Below are 16,496 nucleotides of genomic sequence, written 5' to 3' on the forward strand. Positions count from 1 at the left end.
AGACGGGTCCCCATGCTTCATAAAAATGATGGTGAGTAGTTCAGCTTCACCCTGAGGTTTCGAGAGATGTAATCTGTGACAGCGTGACCTGAGCATGCGGGTTTTCCCCGATCCTATTACACAGGAAGGGCAGAGGGACAGCTAACGGTGCTCGCTTGTCAGTCCCCTTAGGACCATTGAAAACTGACTCCACAGCCCCCAACACTTAGGGTCTCCATGGAACATAACTACTCAAGAGGGTTAAGTGAGGAGTGTTTTCTGACTCCCCACCCCCAATTCAGTTCTGACCCAGAAATAACTGGCTGCAATAAAGAGGAGTCTCAGGTCAAATTCTATTATGATTCTCAAGAGGGAAAAAAAAAATCCTTTCACAAGTGGGATCTAATGCAGTCAGTTCGTTCTGGGTGATTTGAAAATGATGTGTCACTGAATGCATGTATGTATGTGCCCTACATGCATGCCTGGGGTCTTCAGATAACACAAGATGGCTTAAAAATCCCCTGGAACTGGAGTTACAGACACTTGGGAGGTGCCATGTGGGTGCTAGGAGCCCAACCCAAGTCTCCTGTAAGATCTATTTCTCTAGCCTAATTGGGGGGAGGGGCTATTTTTTGATATAGGTTCTCATGTAGCCCAGGCTGGCTTTAAACTCCTAGGTACCCAAGGATGACCTTGACCACTCCTTCCCTGTGGCCTGTGATGTAGGATGATAGGCATGATCTGTCTGAGCAACACTCTGGGAGAGGCCCAGGGAGTTGTCTCAGCATCCTTGTAGAAATCAGTGAACATAAATGCAGTAATTCATTTCTGGACTCTGTTGGATTCCATTGGCCTGTCAAAGCGTGATACCAGGTGGGTATCACACTGAATTGATTACTCTAGGCCACTGTATTTAAAACTGGGGAATGCACTTCAAGTTCTACTTTTCTCTCTCAAATGCTTTGGCTCTCCAGGGTCTGCTACACTCCCACATGCATGTTGGACGGACTTAAGAATGAAGGGGTGGGATTTGGAAAGTGTTACCTTGAACCTGTCAACAGCTTGGAAAACATTGTCTTAACATTCAGTCTTGCAACCCACAAATGCAGGACCCCTTTCTACTTATTTAAACCTTGCCTGGCGATGTACACGGGCCTCTCACTTTCACTGCACAGACTTCCAGAAACAGAGTCTAGTAAGACCTCCTCCAACCTTCCCTTACTAGCTTCTCCTGCTGGGTTTTCTGGGCAGCTTCTGGCTGTAGTTGCTGCCTCAGCCAGCTGCCTCAGCCAACAATTCCTAAATTGTTTTTGACAACATTCCTGGGGACAGGCTGCTCTGAGTCAATCAAATAAAGACAAGGATTTAAAGCACAGTTTTTCAGGGAACTCCACAGTTCACCATGATGATTCTCTGAGATGTGTCCTTGGGGGGAGGGGGAGGAGGAAGGGTTCCAATATTACTTTGCTCCTTCTGTTGACTGCTTGCCTGCTAGATTCCTCCAGGATTGCCCTCCAGGTTACTGAACTAGAGAGGCAGGGCTAGAAGAGGGCAAATAAAAGTGTCACAAAGTTCATTGTGGGTATTGAAATTCAGCTTTTTTTTTTTTTTTTTTTTTTTAACAGCTCTGGTTGATTTCCAGGGTTCTGGCAGGTCAGCTGTGACAATTTCGGCCAGTGTTGCTCATGCTCTTAATTTCCACATAACCTCTGCTCTCTTGCTTTATATGACTATGAGACTCTTGTCACTTAATTTGGGGTTAAAAAAATGGAGATTTTTAAGCATTCCTTCAAGAACTGCACATATCACGTCACATACATGTTGAGCCACTGTGTTGTGTAGCTGAAGTGGCTCTGCCCATCTGTGAGGAGGCTGGGCTCCTGCTGCTCTCCCAAGTCTGCCCTGGTTCTTTGGCCTATCCTGAGGTTTGTGAAAGTACGCTTCAGATGCCTGGATTCCCCGGTGCCGCCCTTCTCTCCAAGATCAAGCTAGAAAGAGCTAGAGTAGCTCCCCTTTCTCCCTCTCCTGAGCAATGAAGATAAGTCAAGGATTTGAGCAAAGAGCAGGAAGGTCACTTGTCTAAGATTACACAGCTGATAATTTATGGACTGACTCCTGGGTTAGCATTTGCATTCTGTCATTTGGCGTCTAAGGGCCAGGAAGTGGGCCTCAGGGAAGAATGTTCATTATAGCAACATGTTTTTCATTATTTGTGTCATATTTTTACATAGTGGAGAAATGCATTTAATCTAGAATTGAGCATTACTAGCTTCCACTTAATAAACACAAACAAGGAACTTTGATTTCAGGAAACATCCTGTTTAAATCTCTGGTCCTCGTTTGCTTTTCTGGTGCTGTGGTAAAACACTGACCAAAAACAACTTGGGGAAGAGTTTATGTAGTCTACAGGCTAGAGTCCATAATGGAGGGCAGGGCTGGAACTCCAGGAAGGATCTGAGGAAGCCACGGAGGAATGCTTCTTGCTGTCTTGCTCAGTTTCTTTTCTTATACAACCCAGGACCACCATCCCAGGGATGGCTCTGTGACCACTAGGCCAGGATCTCTCACATCAAACATTCATCCAGAAAAGGTGCCACAGGCCAATCTGATGGGAACGATTCCTACACTAAGGCTTCCTCTTCCCTTCCAGGTAGCTCTAGTTTGTATAAAGTTGACCATTCATACTAACTTTGGGAGCTAGCATGATTGGGAGGTTGTCTTTATTCATTTTTTTAGTGTTGACCTGGCTAGCCACCCAATAACTTTTCCACTGTTTGCCAAGTGTTCCTTGGAGTTACTTAGTTTAGCATTCGTTTACCCATTCATTCACAGGACTAGGGATGGAACCTCCGTCTCGTGCTTACTAAGCATGTGCTCCACCATTGAGCTATCCCTCCTGACTCTGGAATAAACCCTTCAAGAACAGCTCCAAGGTGATAGAATTTTCTGGGCTCTTGGACAGCTGGAATTCACTTCTGTTGCCTTCTGGCATGAAACAACTCGGCTAGGCACAGACCCAAAAGAGCTTTCCCTTTTAAGGTATACAGTACTTCCTCCTGTTCACATGAGCTGTAGGGACCAGCTCTGCATACATGACAAGAGCGGCTTCTCAGAGCTTGGTGGGCCCTGGTTTGGGAGTGTGAGCTGCTCCCGAGAGCAGAATCTGCTGAGAAACAGGAACTCCAAACACAGAAAGCTGGAGGAAGGAGCAGTTTCTGTGGCAGCATGAATCAAGCCTTTGGGTAAATTACCCTCCCTTTGTTGCAATTTTGGGTTCAAAGGTCTCCAAAGATCTGAGGCTGAGAATCCTGCCCGTAATGGAAAGGCATGCAGGCTGGCGCCCCAGTCAGACTCAGGGAAAAGTGGAGTGCAAAGTTCATTAACCCTTGAGTACCCAAGGCCCACAAATATAGTTTAAGCTACAGTTCACATTTCTTCATATGGTGTAGCCCATGCACAGGACCCACTGTGCATATAGCAGTGACACTGTAATAGCAGAAATAAGGCAAGTATCTCCATGGTGTCACAAGTCCGTTAGGAAGCGGGGACTCCTATAAACACTTATTTTATTTGTACTTTTTGTTTGTTTGTTTGTTTGTTTGTTTGTTTGTTTTGAAACAGGGTCTCTCTACATAGTCCTAGCTATCCCAGGATCCACTATGGAAATGAGACTGCCTCTGCGTCTACCTCCCAAGTGCTAGGTAGTTCTAAAGATGCGCACCACCACACCTAGCTTTACTTGTTTGTTTTTTAAAAGATGGCATCCCATACTCCAGGCTGTGCTCAGTTTCACCATGTAGCCAAGGACGACCCAGAACTCCTACCCTCTTGCCTCCACTTCCCAAATGCTCAGATTGCAGATGTGTGCCTTCACCAGCCCCGGCACTCCTGCTCTGCAGTTGGGGAAACTAAGGCAAAGAAAGGACAAATATGAACTGAGCTACAGCTCAGGGGTAGAAGGCAGGAACGTGAGGGGCCTGAGGTTTAATCCTTATCACTGCAAAGAAGGAAAGGTTCAAAGAAAGAATGAGTCAAAGGATAAAAGAAAAAAAAAAATCAAAGAAAGAAAGAAACAAACAAAAAAACCAAAGAGCAAACAAGAGGGCAAACCATGAGCTCCCACTCTTAGCAGAGGATGGGGTCTTTAATAAAACAGACTGAGGCTGATACTAAAGAACATGCTTCTTGGGTTAAGAACACTGGCTGCTCTTCCAGAGGACCTAGGTTCAAGTCCCAGAACCCACATAGCAGCTCACAACTGTCTGCAACTCCAGTTCCAGGAAATCTGACAACCTCACATAGACATACAGACCAATGAATATAAAACACCAATGAATATAAAATTAAAAAAAATTAATTAAAAAAATGCTTCTTCCCACTCCAGTGGGAAGTTCTAAAAAAAAAAAAAAAAAAAAAAAAGGTGTAAATTTTGCTAAAGTCTCTTTTTGTTTTGCCTGAAAGAAAGACAAGCTGAGAGTGGAGCTTAATGATAGTGTTTGCCTTAACGTACGAAGCTCTAGAAGAGATGCCCAGCAACACACACTCACACTAACATACACTCTCTCACACACTCACATACTGTGCACACACAGTTCGACGACAGTGACTGTTGAAAATACTGTGGGAAGTTTTATTTTCATGATTGTAAACAGGCATGGATGCCTGCTTAGACTGTCTGATGGGAGATAACTGAAGCATATCTGCATTCTTTTCCATAGGCCACCCTTTCCCTCTTCATACACTTCTGATATGTGTAAACACAGTTCTTTAAATGACACGTGTGTGAGGGAGTTTAGATGAGATCATTTCTCAGATTTCTTGCAGTTCTACAATTCTGTGATCCTGTGAGAGCTGTTACAGAGAGGTGCTATGTCTATTAAAAATCGCCAAATAAATTAAAGCGATAAAAATAGAATGAATTGCTAAGGGAAAAGGGAGACTCATTTCTTTCTTTTTGTTTTTGTTTTGGTGTCTGTGTGGGCACACCCAAACATGGGTGCCAAGATCTGGCATTTCTGCATTTAGAAGGTTAAGCCAGAAAAGTTTCTGGCTACAGTTAACAGGAAACCCAGCTTCCAGTGGCTTGGATAAACAGAGGTTTGCATTTCTTACCTTCCAGGAGGCTGGGAGGTCAGATGGTGCTGGCTGGCCCAGAAGTCTACCTTGCTCTGGGTGGACCTCTGCAACTTTTCTTTTTTGAAGTGTTCTTTTAATGTGTTTCTGTCTATATGTATGTTAAACCGTATTACCATAGCATTCAGAGCCTGACAGCCAAGATGAGGGTGCTGGATTCTCTTTTTTTTAAGATTTATTTGTTTATTATGTATGTAATGTTCTATCTGCATGTATACCTCACACCAGAGGAGGGCACCAGGTCTCATTTTTTAGATGGTTGTGAGCCACCATGTGGTTGCTTGGAATTGAACTTAGGACCTCTGAAAGAGCAGCCAGTGCTCTTAACCTCTGAGCCATCTTTCCAGCCAGGGTGCTGGATTCTTTAGTGCTGGAGTTACAGCCAGTTGTGATCCACCTTGTGGGTGCCAGGAATTGAACCTGGGTCATCTCCAAGAGGGGCATTTGATGAACATCTCTCCAGCCCCCTTGCAACTCTCTTTCCTGTTCTTGTTTGGTCACAAGAAGGTGGCATGAGACGATCCTGGAAATGCACGAGTTAGGCATCTTGGCTCCATGGCTGACAGCGTCAGCTGTCCCAACCCACTCAGCACTCACACCATGCACTCCCAGCCAATGACTGCACATCCGGGGTCTGGAGCCCTGCCCTGCCTCCCACAGAATGCTCCAGAGGACATCAGAGGGACTAGGGCTAAACTTTGAGAGCTGTAGAGTAACACAGACCAGTCAGTTTGTGCTCGTTTCTTGATTTTGGTAATTCTCCCTCGTTTGACGAGAGTGAAACCCTTGCTTTGTAAGCTATACCTGGAATGTGTGCTCTCACTTTGTGTCTACGAGGTACATTCAAGCAGCCCAGGGGAGAGAGACAAATCGGTAAACACATGCAGTGAGGGCATCTGGGGAAGCTAACATAGAGAAAAGCTTCTCCTGTCACTTGTCTGTAAGACTGGATATTTCCAGATAGAAAGGAAACATGCAAAAGAAAAAAAGAAAGAAAGAAAAGTCCCATGAGATTCAAAGGAGGCTCCATGGTGGCTGTGAGTCTGTCTAGTTCTGTGCATAAAAATCAAGGGGCACAAAAATCCATGGTTATCAGTTTGCTTTGCCCCAGGTTTTCCCTCCTTAGGATCACCTAGAAGTTTCCATGCTAAGTTATCCAATGTGAATGATCACTTACTTCAGCCAGGTTCAGTGGTGCACGCCTGTTATCCCAGAGCTCCGGGAGGCAGAGGCAGGTGGATCTCTATGAGTTTGAGGCCAGCCTGGTCTACAAATTTTTGAGTCCAGGACAGCCAAGGCTACACAGGGAAACCATCTCAAAAAACCAAAAGGCAAAAATAAAATAAATAAACTACTTACTGCTCCTTGATATCCGTTAAATAAACATAGCATTTATTATTATAAGATTTTTTTTTCTTTTCTTTTTTGAGGCTGGGTCTCCCTCTGTAGCCCAGGCTGACCTGGAATTCATTCTGTACCATAGCCCAGGCTGGACTTGCACTCCTCATAATTCTTCTTGCCTCAGCATCCTGAGTGCTGGGATTAGAGGCTTGAAATACCACACCCCAATTCCATAGCAATTTTTAAATTTATTAGGGAAAAACAATAGGAAACACAACTTGGTGCCCTTCCCTCTCAACCTCTGACCTTTAGCTCAGGCTCCATGTTCTACACTTATTCTTGTCCCCTGGCCTCTTTGTTCTGCTGTGTGTTTTCCTCAGGGTCAGGGACCTGATGCTCTTCTGCATTAGACTTCCGTTAAGACTGTCCCTCTCCGTTTGGTGTCTTTTGTTTCCTTAGATAACATTCCTCCTCTAACCCTGAACCTCAGGAGCTGCTGCCAAGCCATACCCCCCTGTTGTCTGTCTGCTGGCCAGAAACAAATGAACAACCACAAACGGATACTTATCTCTTAAAACATGTAGGTCTAGACCCAAAAGGCGGTGAGTGGATTGAGAGAAGCCAGGAGGTAGAAGGTTGTTGCGCATTCTTTCTTTTTCCCTTTTGAGATGTAGCCCAGGCTGGCTTCCAACTCCTCATCCTCCTGCCTCCGCTTCCGGAGTGCTGATGCAGGCATTATCACAACCCATTTTGTTCCACGTGGATTCTGAGAATGACAAAAGCACACTCTCTCCCCGGAGAAACAACAAATTCCTCTTCTCTTGAGGAAGCTGGCACAGATGGCCAGGTTCTTGTCGGGAAGGAAAGCGGCAAACTGCACCAGGGCCTTCTGGGAAAACAGGTGGCAGAACCTGACGGGAAGGATGAGCACCCTGCTGGAAGTGGGTACCCTGATCTCAGGCTGGCGGAAGGCTAACAGGGAGATCCCAGGAACTCAACACCTCCAAGCTGCAGTTTGTTATCTTTGCCAATAGGGAGGCCTCCTTGCAGGTGACAGTCACTCACAGTGTCCTGTGGTTGCCACAGCTGCTGCAGCCAGCCCTTCAGTAATGCGCAGTGGCAAAATCAGGCTGGCAAGACCCCCTTGAAGGAGTTTGAATCAACCTTGAAAGCTGGCCCTCGAGTCCCAGTCCTGTCCCCTAAGTGTCCTGCTGCACTGCATCTCCTGTCTCGAGAGACTCACACTTTCTAGAAATTCCCTCGCACCACCACTTATTTTTCATAAAAAGAACCTCGTCCTTCGACAGGAAGGGAATCAAAACAAGCATGAAAGCATCTCAGCTCGCCTCTTCTCCAGGCTGAGCAGACATGACAGTTGTCGGGAGCTGAAATGGTGATACTGGGCCGTAGGCCACATCTGTGATCTGCGGTGATCCAGACAACTGGACCACTCATCTAAGTCTGAGAATCACAGGCCTGGGATCTCCCAGAGCCTTTACCGTACAGGCAGCTGATTGATTGCCTTCCTGACACACCTAATGCAAAGATGCAGTTCGTGATGGTTAATATTGTCAACCTGACAGGCTCTAGGATCACCTACAGGAGACAGCCTCTCCCCTTGTCTGTGAGAGATGTTCTAGATTAGACTAATGGAGGCAGGAGGAACCATGGTAACCGTGGGTGGGTCCTTTCTGTGCGTTGGGGTCTTAGACTAAATAAGAAGTAGAAAATGAGCGGGGTCCCTGCATTCACCGCCTCTGCTTCCTGACTGATGATGTCACATGACCAGTCTCTTCAAGGCTCTGCTTCCGTGTCCTTCCCACCATGTGAAACCTGTGCTTTCTTCCTTAAAGTCGCTTCTGTCTGAGCATTTTACCACAGCAACAGGAAAAGTAGTTAAGGCACACCTGATTCACAAAACCGATGGGTGTATAGGTCTATCCAATTCCTGAATCAATATTCTGTGTGCTGAGTCAAGGGCCATGACCAGAAGAAGCCAAAGAATCGATTCTTTAATCAGCCTTTACACGCTTTTTATCATCTGAAAGCTCTGAGCCTACTGCTCTGTAAGCGTACTTATCAGCCAGGATTTGAAAATTAGGTCAGGAAAGCCATTTTTCAAGCCAACAGAGAATTCGTGTCCCAGGTCAATCACGGACTGGCTCGCCTTGGGTTAATATGCTGTGTTCTAGTTTGGTCTGATGTAGCCAGCCAGGACAGACTAGGTGATAGAAAACACAACAGCGGATGAAAAGCAAAGCTGTCATGAACTACGGCTTGAGTGGTTCCCAGTTTACTGCAAATGAAATTGGAGACTCCAAAATGAGTGAAGCAAGACAGGGTGTGAAGAGAACAAAGACACACAAACAGCACAAACAGACATTGCAGCCTGAGCTTTTAGTGGAAGCTTTTAGTCTTCCTGTCTTGGCTCATAAACGACAAAAAGTTATTTCCCATAGTTCCAGAGGCATCAACAATCAGGAAGCTGGGAGTGATGAATGCTGGTTTTATCCTTTTTATTCAGTCTAAGACCGGAATCCAAGGAATAGTGCTGCCCACAGTCAGGGTGCGTCTGCCCACCTCACTCTCAGCTAGAAAATCCCTCACAGGCATACCCAGAACCTGTGTTTCCTAGGTGACTCTAGAGACTGTCAGGTGACCACCAAGAACCTTGGCTTTGGGCGCATTGGAAGCTGAGCATGCAGCTGCCTCTTTTATAAAATCTCACTCTGTGAGGACCTGCTGACTAGTTCACAGATGACATCATCTATCTGTGTCCTCACATAGTAGAAGGGTGAGTAAGTTTGCCTGGGCATATTTCAAAGGGACACTAAGGCCAGTAAGTAGGGCAAAGATCCCATGGTTTAATCACATTCACAAAGATACCATCTCCTCACACTGCCTTCTGGCAAATACAATTTTAGGTTGAGGATATATATGTGTGTGTGTTTGTATGTGTGTGTGTGTGTGTGTGTGTGTGTGTGTATACAGATCTGCAGTACTAAAGAATGTAGTTCTCTAGTTTAATTTCATTTTGGTTTTCAGCCCCAGAAAAATCTCAATGGCATGACAGCCAGTCTCATTTCTGGTATGTAACTTGAGTGGCAGTGGAGCAAGGGTAACAATGTGTCACTCAGCCCATCGAGTTAACTAATGTGTGTTTAAAGAATAACCTGTTATTTGACAGGGTAGTCAAAACAGCATTGTCGTGAACTTTGGGGGAGAGGATATGATACATTGACGCAAGCTTTCCAGCAAAGTTTGGCAACAAATAGCAAAAGCCTTAAAATGTTCACCCTGTTTAGTGAAGTAACTGTACTTGTAAGAACTTATTCTGATGCAATCTTATATTTACACAAAGAATTATGCAGACAGATTTTATCTTCTTGCCATTTATAATAATGAAAAACAATGCAAATTTGCCTTACCTCAAAATCAATTGCCAGAGGGCGGTCGTGCATGTTGGTAATCCTAAAACTCAGGGGGCCAAGCAGGCAGATCTCTGTGAGTGCAAGAACAGTGTGGTCTACAAAGTGATTTCCAGGACAGCCAGGACTACATAAAGAAAAAGAAAAGAAAAAGAAAAAAAAAGTTTACATTGAAAAGAACATGTTCATAAAGCATCATTGAGGAAAACAGGTACCAGACAGTAGAAGTTAGGTAGTTTCCATAGAATGCCAGATGTATAAAATAGACAAACCTATCTGATACAGACACACATACCCACATATATACATGCACGCATACATTCCCTTAAAATGTGATTTATTATACAGTGGTGTCTTGAGTGAGAATGGCTTATATGTTTAAATGCTTGGTACTCTGTTTGTGGAACTGTGTGGGAAGGATGTGGAGGTGTGGCCTTGTTGGATGAGGTATGTCACTGGGGGTGGGCTTTGAAGGTTAAGAAGCCTATGCCTTTCCTAATTAGTTCATGCTTCCCCACGTCCCTGCCCTGTGCTTGTGGTCAAATGTAAGTTTTCAGCTGCCACTCTAGTGCCATGACTTGCCTGTCTGCTGCCATGCCCCTGCCATGTTGGTCGTGGACTCTACAACCCTCTGGAACCATGAGCCCCAAATTAAATGACTTCTTTTATATCCTGCCTTGATCACGGTGTCTATTCACAGTAGTAGAAAAGGAACTAAGACATGCAAATAAAACATTCATTTTACATGCATAAATTACCTATCTGTTGATTTTATGTACAAGTTATCTTTAACCAGAGGATATGTTAGTAGAAGCCACTGAAGATTTCTTTTTCTTCACATTTTTAAAGATTCATTTAATATGATATATTTTATACCCCTCAAAAATCAAAATCTAATGTTAAATTCTTCAAAACAGAGAGGAAGAAGCTGAGCCTAGCTGTAATCCCAGCACTTGGGAGGGGGAGACAGGCTGATCAAAAGCTCAAGGTCACTCCTGGGTACATAGGAAGTTTGAGGCAAATCTGGGTTCTGTGAGAGCCTCTCTTGATTTTTTAAATAATAATAATAAAAAAATGAAGTTAAAAGAAGAAAAAAAAATACAAGACAGAGACAAATCAGACAGGACTAACTCCTGCTTTGCCAAGTGTGTGGAGCCCGTCAGGTTTCTTAAGCCGTAGTCTGTTGAGTCCACAGTAAGACACACACTAAAATTTGAATGATACCATGACTAGCATGGACCGTGAGCAAGGATGTCATGCAAATTCGTGAGGTGTTCCATTTCTTTTTAAGATTTGTACCTTTTAAAAACAGCTACAGGTTAGTTTTTTTTTTTAATCGTGTCTTCTATCTTATGTGCTCCCCCCCAATTGAGAATTGCCATAATTATGAAAATGTTGAAATTTTTAGGTACTGCTAGAGTTTTTCTGGGTCAGTTATTAGGCAGTTAACAGATGTAGCTATAAACACACTTCAAATGTCTTTTGGGAATATGCTTAAAATTGACCATGAAATGTCTTGACTTTAAAAAAGACACCCCATCATGAAGTCCATTCTTTTTTGCCATGACCATCATCTGCCTGCCCCTACCCCAACTCCCGACACAGTTTCTATCCCTAAGAGTTAAGGGTTGGCCTCAGGGCATGCTGAAAAAGTTGTGTGTGAGCAGCGAGGTGCAGTCTGCTGCCCCCATGGCTAGCAGCTTCCTGGACCAGCAGGCAGAGCAGAATGCAGCTCATCTTCTGCTCTCTGCAAGCAGCTAGGGTGGGGTTTTCTCATCCTAAGGGCTGAAAAGCTGCATGTTTTGGAGCGTTCAATCCCATTCTACCTGAAAGCCTCCAGATTCTGCCGAAGGCGTCCCACAGCTGCCGTGTAGAGCCAGAGGTTGCTGCTCTGTTGAAACTTGGTTCCCCAGCAAGCACCAGGCAGAGACGTGAGCCAAGAGGGGCTCCACCAGGAAAGGACATGAACCAGGACTCAACTGGAACATCTGCTTCCTCTGCGATGCCCTTCAGAAAGCTTGGCAGTGTTTGCTTTCCAGATGGGTTCCCGGCAATCCGGCAGAGGAGGGGCCCGGGCAGCCACACACAGCAGTCAATGTGTGTGTGTGTGTGTGTGTGTGTGTGTGTTTAACCTGTGTATAAGGCAAAAATTAATCCTAGGTGTTGTTCCTCAGCTGCTGGTTGGTTTTTTTTTTTTTTTGGGGGGGGGTTGTTTTTAAAGATTTGTTTGTTTAATGTAGATGAGTACTCTATCTGTATGTACACCTACATGCCAGAAGAGGCATCAGATCCCTGTATAAATGGTTGAGAGCCACCATTTGGCTGCTGGGAATTGAACTCAGGACCCCTGGAAGAGAAGCTAGTTCTCTTAAAGGCAGAGCCATCTTTCCAACCCGTTTATGTTTTGTTTTGTTTTGTTTGAGACAGAGTTTCTCTATGTAGCTCTGGCTGTCCTGAACCTCACTCTGTAGACCAGGCCAGCCTCAAACTCAGAAATATGCCAGCCTCTGCCTTCTTAGTGCTTGTATTAAAAGCTTGTGCCACCTGGAGAGATAGCACAGTGGTTAAGAGCACTGGCTGTTCTTCTAGAGGACCTGGGTTCAATTCCCAGCACCCACATGGTGGCTCACAACAGATTTTCACTCCAGTGCCAGGAGATCTGACACCCTCACACAGACATATATGCAGGTAAAACACCCAATGCACATAAAATAAAAAAAATAAGCCTTTTTAAAAAGGCATGCACACCCCCCCCTGCCCAGCCTCATTGTATCTTCTGAGACGGGTCTCTCACTGCTCTGGAGCTTGCCAAATAAGCTAGGCTTGCTGGCCAGAGGTCCACCTGTTTCTGCCTACCCAGGTCTGGGATGACAATCATGTGACACTATACCTTGTTTTTTCCCATGAATTCTGGGGCTCAAACTTAAGTCTTGGGGGCCAGCATGTTACACACTACACTATCCTCCCCCCCCACCCTGAAACCTCCTGATTCACCAATGAAGACACATTTCTAAGCTCAATCATTAAAGCATCCTGGATTCCCACCGATGATCCCCTGAAGCTCTTGGCTGACGTATGGTGAGGGAGAGTCTGTCTCGAGATCAGGGCCTTGTGATAGGATGCTGGCCGTCCTGCCTTTGCCTGTACATTTTTGATAACAGTTACGGGTTTGGCTCGATCAAACAAACATACATGCAGTATTATATTATAAATGCAGAGTTAAAAATAGATTATAGCCACCGCAGCATGAAGGGCTCACAGTACGAACCTGGCATTAGCTGGGATCTGACCTATCTGATTTTATCCTTATGCCACGAGGAGAAAAGCTCAAACTAGCCCAAATTATGACCTGGTGTATAAAATCAGAGGAGCACATTATTTGTTTGCAACGAGAATGAACTTTCATGCCACTCTGAGATTGATGGAAGAAATGTATTTCTCCTTAGATGCAACTTTAAGGGGAAACGGTAACAGGGACTTGTTGGCCTTGAACTAGGAAAGGCATGGCTATGGCTGGCATATGAACTGCAGCAGGTAGATATCTGCTGGAAATTGATGACTCAGAACCCAGAGAGCTTATTCTTACCTGAGCTCAGGTGGACAGCGCCAACTTCTGAGCATCATGCTTTGGTGGCCTCTCTGTTTACTTATCAGGCCACCATTCAGGGACGCTGTAGAATTTGTGACATTTTTGTTTACTAAAATTCTGTGGTGTTCTAGTCCTGACTTCTTAGGAATACCAGCTTGTCCACCATGCAAGTCTGTAGCACTGTCTAATTCTTCTAACTCTTTTATGGCGCTCACTTGTGTCACAGTTAGTTGAAATGTCAGGCGGGTCACGGGGCAGCATTCTTTTGACTATTTGGGATGGGCAATGGGATGCAGAGTGGGTGACATTTCTGGTATAGATGGATCTAAGGGTTCCGTGTCACTAGCGCCATGAGCTTACTGCTCTTCATTTATAAGTATCGCCTGCCGCGTGGTGGCTGCTGTTTCCGAGATCTGGCTTTTGTGTATGGGCTGAGAGTGAACCCTGAACAATGACATTGCTGCCAGAAGAAGGTATGCGAAGTCCACGTGGAAATCACCGGAGAGGCACCTTGATTTCTCGCACCTCCGAGTCCTGCAGGGAGGATAGTGGGTTAGCTCCGGTTATAACATGGATGACCAAAGGTGGTGGCATGGCTCTGCCGCCCAGGAGCCCACTCTAAGGGAACACATACGCATTCAAATAACCTCGGCCTGAAGTATACGAAGTCTAACGGGATGATGTAGAGATGACACTTATCAGAGTTCGGAGGACGGAGGAGTCCCCGTTTTCTAAAAACAGAGAGAAGGCTTTGTGGTGCGCACAGCCTGTGAGCCCTGAAGGGGAGGAAGGGTTTTGATGGGTGGAGATATAGGGCCAGGGCAAACGGTCCAGCAAATGCTCTGTGATTTTAAAAAGAGAAGGAGCTGTTTGTGGTGGCTCTCAGGAGGCTGAGCCAGGAGGACTGAGAGTTTGAGACCAGACTGGGACACAGTGACATGAGAGAAAGATTGCCTCGGGTTGTGTGGGAAGAAGGGAGCAGTATTGGCATATCACTTTGAACTATGGGCACGTGGTAGCTTTGGGCAGCATACACAGTGGAGGTGAGTGAGGGTGCCCTCTGTGGTGGGGAGGGTGGCTGCGTTCCTAGAGCGCTGACACTCTCTCAGAGCTTCTCAAGAGTGGCCCAGGATGCTTTCTAGCATCCAGGCTTCTGAACTGGTCCTGCAGAATTGGAATCCCTGAGGAAGAAAAATCATTGTCCTTTCTATCTCCGGCCTATGGCCAGCTCTGCTTCGCATTTTCATATTACTTAAAATCCTAGATCCCTTCCAGCCTAAGACTCTTTGCACTAGCCTGCCTTACCCTTATGGCTTGGGCTGGAGCCCAGGGGGTTCCAGCCCCTGGGTTGAGAAGAGCAGAGCTGAGAGTCCAGGAAGGAGGCAAGGTACAGCCTCTTCTGGCAGTGAGGAAGAAAGCAGAAGACCCTGACCCCTGCTATCACCCAGGCTCTTGCTGGACCGCTCTTTAAGAGGAGAGAGGCAGAAATCAGATGGACGGGGTTTCTAGTTTTGCTTGGGAGAAGCCAGACACAGCATGGCATCTGGCAGCAAGGCATCTCCAGCTAACAGGCACAGCGGGAGGCTGAGGGCTGCCAAGCTTTCATAGCACGGAATGGGTTCACATCCAGATGAAAATGCTTTGATTGGCTTTTTCCCCCCAGAGCTGGAGTTCCTCTATGTAGCCTTGGCTGTCCTGGAACTCACTTTGTAGATCAGGCTGGCTTTGACCTCCGCCTGCCTCTGCTTCCCAAGGGCTGGCATTAAAGGCGAGCGCCACCATCACCTGGCTGGTTTTACCTACAAGGCTCAGGGTTTGTTTATTTATTTACTCCTTGCCACCATGCCCTGCCTTGTGTGGCACAACCACTGTTACTGAAAATGAGTGTCCAGGCCTGAGCACGGGTGTTCACGGTTCGTTCTCTGTACATTTAGGGAGCCGGTCAGAGCTTTTAGAAATGATGACAGTGGATTATCCTGCTCATTTTACTCGAATGAGTAAATGATCAAAAGGCAGAGGAGCCCACGGCGGCGGGCGTGGGTAGCACCAGCAACATTTTCGTCTCAGTTTATTAGTGTAGAGGCCCCTTGACTAAAGACAGATAAGCCCAGTTGGTGGCATATGGCTGGGGTGCAGCCCTCGACTATCCCCCTGCCTGACTCCTCCTCAGCTGAGCCACCCAGAATCCTCTTCCTAGAATCAGGATCCATGAATTGTCCACAGTAACTACTCACAGCCCAGGTCCCGAGGGCTGGACTGCTATGGGCAGGTAGGTCTGTGAAATCTGAGCTGGGCCTACTTTGTGTGTCCTGTCCTCTGCCCATCCCCCCACCCTCACTCCCACTTCTCCCCATCTCCCTCTCCTGTTCCCTTTCCCTCACATTTCATGGTCCAGCCTCAGGCTGCTTGCTTCACAACAGGCAGACTTGGTGTTTAGCTAACGAGCCGTAGGATTTATCTTTCATCCATCACGCTGTCTAGACAAGCTTTAAGTTGATCTCTCTGCAGCCCGGGCTGGCTTAGAACTCCCGACTCTCCTGCCTCAGCCTCCACGTGCAAGGATTTCAGGTGAACTTACAGGATTCTGAGCCGCTGTTTGGTTTGGCGGGCTCCTCTCCTGGGACGTTACCCTTCCCTGGCACATCTCCACTCCCTGGGCAGGCAGTTTTCCTCCTTGTGGTATTTTCCTGTCGGTTTTCAATTCCCCTGGAGCAGCAGGGCGACCGGCTCTTCCGGTGTGGCTTGGTGCTGAGTTCTTTCTGTCTGCTTCCTGGCCCTGCAGATGGGGCTTCTGGAATTTCTTGGCTTCCTGTCAGAAACGCCAGCTCTTCCCAGCCTCTGGTTAAATACAGTGTTTCCGGGGTCAGTGCCCTTTGCTCTTGTAACCTTTTGGTCATCTGGCTTTAAGTTCCACAGGGGATTTTAGCGGCAGTCAGGTCGGCTGCGGAGCCCTGGAGCTAGAAGGTGCCTTGGTAAGGCCTCCACTGTGGGCGGAGTTGGCAGAGTTTCTAAGATGGGCATTTGGG

The 16,496-nt window shown here is 46.3% G+C and overlaps 1 long non-coding RNA gene and 1 other non-coding gene across 2 annotated transcripts; one reads left to right on the forward strand and one right to left on the reverse strand.

Moving 5' to 3' along the window:
- Positions 1-5,920: 5,920 nt before the first annotated feature.
- On the reverse strand, positions 5,921-16,243 carry LOC129667688 (uncharacterized). The gene is made up of 3 exons (XR_008718795.1): positions 16,049-16,243; positions 11,708-14,004; positions 5,921-10,008 (listed from the first exon to the last, which is right to left on the reverse strand). It is a non-coding gene; the product is annotated as an uncharacterized LOC129667688 (long non-coding RNA).
- Positions 11,060-11,167, forward strand: LOC129668559 (U6 spliceosomal RNA). Its single transcript, XR_008718935.1, has one exon. It is a non-coding gene; the product is annotated as a U6 spliceosomal RNA (small nuclear RNA).
- Positions 16,244-16,496: the final 253 nt, after the last annotated feature.

The sequence above is a fragment of the Psammomys obesus genome, unplaced genomic scaffold (assembly GCF_907164565.1).
Source record: "Psammomys obesus unplaced genomic scaffold, mPsaObe1.curated_primary_1811, whole genome shotgun sequence".
In the NCBI taxonomy this organism is placed as follows: domain Eukaryota; kingdom Metazoa; phylum Chordata; class Mammalia; order Rodentia; family Muridae; genus Psammomys; species Psammomys obesus.